The sequence below is a fragment of the Misgurnus anguillicaudatus genome, chromosome 23 (genome assembly GCF_027580225.2).
Source record: "Misgurnus anguillicaudatus chromosome 23, ASM2758022v2, whole genome shotgun sequence".
NCBI lineage: Eukaryota > Metazoa > Chordata > Actinopteri > Cypriniformes > Cobitidae > Misgurnus > Misgurnus anguillicaudatus.
In genome coordinates, this window is record NC_073359.2 from 9,604,001 (window position 1) to 9,610,000 (window position 6,000).

The 6,000-nt window shown below is 33.2% G+C and overlaps 1 long non-coding RNA gene across 1 annotated transcript in view; it reads left to right on the forward strand.

Annotated features, from left to right (window-relative positions):
- The window catches only part of LOC141359331 (uncharacterized), a 183,745-nt gene extending 178,768 nt beyond the window's left edge, over positions 1 to 4,977 (forward strand). Inside the window, exon 5 of the long non-coding RNA XR_012365754.1 lies at positions 4,840 to 4,977. This is a non-coding gene — a long non-coding RNA (uncharacterized lncRNA). The remainder of the gene's footprint in view (positions 1 to 4,839) is intronic.
- Positions 4,978 to 6,000: the final 1,023 nt, after the last annotated feature.

The window sequence follows — 6,000 nt, forward strand, 5'->3', positions numbered from 1 at the left end:
GTGTAAGCTGCAAAAGACAGCTGTAATTTCCTGGCAATGCAGGTGATATGGTTATGAGGTCATGTGGAGAATACAGGTCACGGGTGTGAGATGTAAAATGCACACAAACCCGAACACAATACCAAAACTGTACAGTATATTGTTAGACAATGTGTATTATTTATACCATTATGTACATTAAATACTAGATAAATACTTCCAGCTAGTAAAATCTTTCTTGATTTGACATTCATATTAATTAAAAAGTAACAAATAAAAACGGGACCTTCCAGAAATATGTGTTGAGGAAATAGATATGTGTGAGATATATGTGTGAAGTTTCTTTCGCTTTCCACTACAGTGTATGAGTTAAAGAGGCCGCACACCCAGAGGTTTTATTTAAAACTATGAAGTAGTGCTCAAGTCTCGTTAGACGCTTGGACAGAAAATTTAGTTTCACTTCCTCTCAAAGAAACTATTTAGTAAGAACAAAAGTTCCTGCATGTGAACAGTTATATTTAACTCTTTATTGAAAGTCTACTTTGAGAAACTGCACGGTGTTTCGAGTTATATACTGTAACGCAAAACTACACCTGATGATAACATGTCTCAGGTAATATAAGGCGGCACTAAATACAGGAGTGTAGCGTCTGTGATTGGATCGCTTAAATCATGTGATCGTGTATCAAGAGGCTGCCTACTCACAATATTACTGAAACCGACCATGTGAAGCATAGAGAAGCACACAATAAGCAATGTACACCCTTTAAAAATAAAGGTGCATAGGAGAACCACTTTTGGCTGAATGGTTAGAACCTTTCTGTCCTTTTAGATTATAAAAAAGATAAGAAATAGTTAATGTTCTTTTGGGGAACTAAAATTGTTCTTCTGGGGCATTGCTGTGATGAACCGTTTATAGCATCTTTATTTTTGAGAGTGCATATGTAGCAAAAAACCCACACACCCTAAAATACATAAAAGTGAAATTGGTGGTACATCAACACTTGAGATCAGGCCTCTCCAAATAAAATTTCAAGTGTAAAATTTAAAAAGAAGTTCCAACTTTTACCACTGGATGGCAGTGTGCATCCACAATGGCTTGCTTAGCCAACAGCTTAGGGCAGTGGTTCTCAAACTGGGGGGCTTGAGATGGTGCTGGAGGATTTTTAAAATACACTAATTATTCATAAATTCTTTGTTAAAAAAAAATAAATAAATAAGGCTACTAACCAACAATAGGGGAGAGCAGGGGCAAAAGTACCATTTTTCAGAAAAACAAATTTTAAAAGCTAACGTTTTAGACAGAGATATATTTTTGCTGTGGTCAATAACTCACAAGTGTGGTCTATCAATACCAGGTGAAATTTTGATCAAATGTAAAATGACTTTACACAACATAGGCAGCGCATTGTTACTTTTAACCCCGTCAGCTGGGACGAAAGTAACACACAGGTGGGTCAAAAGTAACACAACAGAACAAGATAGATTTTTGTTTATGTAACTGCAAACTTATTTTGTCATTTATCTTTGTAAAAAATAATGAAATTACATTTTATCAGTTTTATCAAATGTTTTAAAAGCAACCAACAGTACAAACTTAAATCAAATTAGAATAATATACATTTTAAACATATACAACAGTATTAGCAGCGGTACAAAAGTAACAAGTGTTACTTTAGACCCGACAGGATCTCCTCACATTTAAACCCGATTTACTTTTATTTTGAAAAACTCTGAGAAGTCGAACTTTATTTAGAGCACTAAATAACCTGTAGATTGATCAATACTGTACAACATGAAACCAGAAACACAACACGTTATGGGTGATTCTCACGAAACCATTGAAACACCACGGCACTAATGATTTTAGCTTTAAAATGTGTAATATAGTAACATTAAAAAGCATCAGAATTAACACAATACTGTGTTCTATCTTGCACAATGTGTGATTTCAACATAAGAATTTATAATTGTAAATTTTATCTCATTTTCTGCTGAAATTCTCATTACCGCAATGTGTCCGGCTGTGTTTGAACATGCGTTATGTTGTAATTTAATCAAATTAACACAAAAATATTAAGAAAAAAAAATGGATGTTTTGCTAGACTACTTTAGATGACAGAAAAAATATTTACTGAATATTCATGTATAATAATAATGAAGAAAAATTTGGAAAATGATGTGTCCATGCCTGATGTTCTCATCCTCCGCAACACTTTTTGAGAACAGTTTAAGCACACATACAGAATTTTAATAAAGTTTGATTTTGAGTGAACAAGCACATGGACCAGTTACTTCAAGATGGCTACCAGGTAAGATCATTTTTTTACAGTTAATTTGAAATATTGTCTTGTCAGAATGCTTACATGACATTTTGATTATCATTACCGCAACAGATGCTCATTAAATGTTAATTTAATTAATAGAAGCATAATACTTTGATTTTAAATGCATGTGCAGAATCTCCAAATTATGTTCTTTCAGGTTTGTCATGTCATTTTGAAAATATGTCAGTGTTGATGTTTTCTGACTGTTGCGGTAATGAGATTTTTAAGGACTAATTTTTTAAATTATGTTACAAAAAGTGTTAAATGATAAGTAAAAGTTTTTAAATTAATGTTCCCATTTCTACACGCGGAAAACGGTGAGTAAATAATGCAATATTTGTCAGCTCTGTCAAGGGTTTGTGTGCTAAAGATGCTGTCATAGTTTGGGATGCAAATGTTATCAGGGCTCGGAGAAAATCGCTTTGTTATTTTCGTCCCATCATGTTACATTTGCCCTGGTTCTCCCCTACCACCATATATTTTTATAAAATGTTTTGTTTAATTGAAAAAGTACGATTGTTTAACGTTATGAATTTTCTTTGGAGTGAGGCGCGAAGGGATGCTCCCTAGATGGGGTGGGGTGGTGTTACGGGGTGAAAAGTTGGCTTTCTCAAAGTGTGGGGCGCGCCCCACTGGTGAGGAATAGGAACATTACTTTACATTACATTCATTCCTGTATTTATTAAAATGTCACATTTAGATATAAGTAGGGATGTCAAAAGATTAATCGTGATTAATCGCATACAAAATAAAAGTTTGTTTTTGCATAATATATGTGTGTCCATTGTGTGTAATTATTTTGTATATATAAATACACACATACATTCATGTATACATTTAAGAAAGTGTTATGTATGTATATATTTTATAAATGCAAATGTGGTTTATGGAGACATGAATAGTGTATATTGACATGTTAACTATGCTATAACCATGGTTTACAGGGACACAGGAAGTGTCCCCATAAACTGAAACGCTAAAAAAAGATACTAAATGGTAGTTTTTCATATATTAAAGACTGGCAACAGGTTTTTGTGACACTGGGGTTAGGGACTGGGGTAGGTACACTGAAAAAAATGATTCATTGAATTTAATAATTTTTTTTAAGGTAAGTGGTTGCAATCAATTTATTTAAGCTACATTTAAACAAAAAAGATTAATAAAGTAAAATAAAATATAAAACTTTTGTTTAAATGTAGCTTAAATAAATTGATTGCAACCACTTACCTTAAAAAAATTGATTCAATTCAATGAATCATTTTTTTCAGTGTAAGGGGAATAGAATATAACAGTTTGTATAGGATAAAATGCATTGCGTCTATGGAAAGTCCCCGTAAACCATGTATGCCTGACTGTGTGTGTGTGTATGCGTAAGTTTTTTAAATGTATACATGCATGTTTGTGAATTTATATATACAAAACAATTACACACAGTGCACACACATACATTACAGGCTTGTGCACAATTCAGAATTGGCCTCCATTTAATTCATGAATACTTCCTGAACTTCAGCCAGCTCCTTGTTTCCTGTCTGCCATTATTGGACAAACTGATTCATCCAGGTGTGCCTGACCTCAGTAGTCACAACAACAATAATCAGACACACCTGGATTAATGAGTTTGTCCAATAATGGCAGACAGGAAACAAGGAGCTGGCTGAAGTTCAGGAAGTAGTGCAGCTGGGCATAAAGGTTATTGGAATTTGAATTGACTCCACCCTACATGAAGTTGAATTTAAATTGGAATGGCAAGAAGTGGAAATATATTCATGGCAATTCAAAGAAATTCCACTTCCACAACAGAAAGAATCTCACATACATTCAGTGTTAGGAAATTTACTTTGGAAAATTGTTTGGCAACCATTTCACCAAGTCATATTCCATCGTGTTCCACAAAATTACAATTATAAAAAATCAAACTCAATTATTTGCTATGTGACTAGAGTTTTGAACATTAATTGCTGGGGGAAACATTTCCTGTTAATGTAATCTGTACAAGTAGTTCAAACTAATTTAATTTATAGATTATGTCATGCAATCATATCTGACATATACTGAAAGCTTCATTTTTAACACTTCACTTACTGTATAATATATATATATATGAATTTCTTTGAATTTCTATTGAATTGCAATTCTGCTTCCTTTAATTCAAAATCGAATTGTAATTCTAGATCCTGTTTTTGACATCAATTCAAATTCAAGAATTGAATTGGAATTCAGGAGTCATTCTCAGTTCAATTCCGAATAGTGCACAAGCCTGATATATCATGCAAAAACAAACTTTTATTTTGTATGTGATTTATCTTTTGATTTTGTGGCAACTTGTGCTTTTACATATCGGTACAAACCTTAACCCCCCCCCCCCCCCCCAACCATTTAAAGTGTCTAAAAAATTTACATATCTGATAATTAGTGCACTAGTACAAATATTTTACAATGGCTTGTATCACATTCATAAAAATCTATATTACATACAGCAGTTCCTCTTTCTCTCCCATCGGGTTACAACATTTTTCTTTTTGATTGACAGATTTCTAATGAGAGCAGCCTAAAGCGATGACAGAGAGTTAAGCCCTGCAGCCCCGCACCTTTCCCATGATGCTCCGCAGGCCAGAGGGCTCTGTTTGATTTTGTCCCGTTTCACCTGCATCCACGCATACACTCACAGGTGTATAATGTGAAGGGACTTTTGCTTTTGTTTGACTTTTGCTTGTCATAATAGTGGATATTGCATTGAAATACCTTTTTGTCCTCTGATTGGGTGCATCTGCACTGTCAAAAATAAAGGTACAAAGCTGTCACTAGGGCAGTACCCTTTAAAAAGGTCCCTATATGTACCATTTAGGAACACATATGTATCTTTGAACTACCAATATGTATTGAAGTACTAATATGCACTTTTTGGGTACAAAGGTGTACCTTTTTGAAAGGGAACTGTCTCAGTGACAACGTTTGTACATTTATTTTTGAGAGCTTGGCAAAGTCTACACCTACTTGGATTTTAGCACGAGTCATCACATGGACAAGCAGGTGTTAAACACAAAAGTGAGGAAAATGAGACTGCTTTAATAAAATTACTTTTTTGAAGAGATTTCATGTGAAACAATATTTAAAATATTTTATTTAAATATTTAAAAAATATATATTTAAATGAAATGTAAATAAAACTTTATATTAATACTGCCAATATAACACACTACGGCCTGTAAATGATTTTGCACAGAATGAACATTGTAGTCATTGGAGTACAGCATCTGGAGAAAGATCAAAATCTTCAAAACTGACTACCACGCTTACAATTCAAGATGTTATAAAGTCATCAATAAAACCTGACGACAACTATATAAAAATATTTGCTAAAAATACAGTGACTTTCCTATATTGTCAATATTGAGCAATTACAATTTCACGTATTACAATATTACATATTTTCCTACTTAGATTTCTAACTTCTAAAATGTAAGTTATGTTAAAGTGGACATTTAACAAGACTTTTTAAGTCATCAAATAAATCTTTGGTGTTTTAGCTCAAAATATCATATTGACAATTTATTATAACATGTTAAAATTGCCACTTTGTAGGTGTGAGCAAAAATGTGCTATTTTTGGGTGTGTCCTTTAAAATGCAAATGAGCTGATCTTTGTACTAAAGGGCAGTGTCGTGGTTGTATAGTGCAGATTAAGGGGCGGT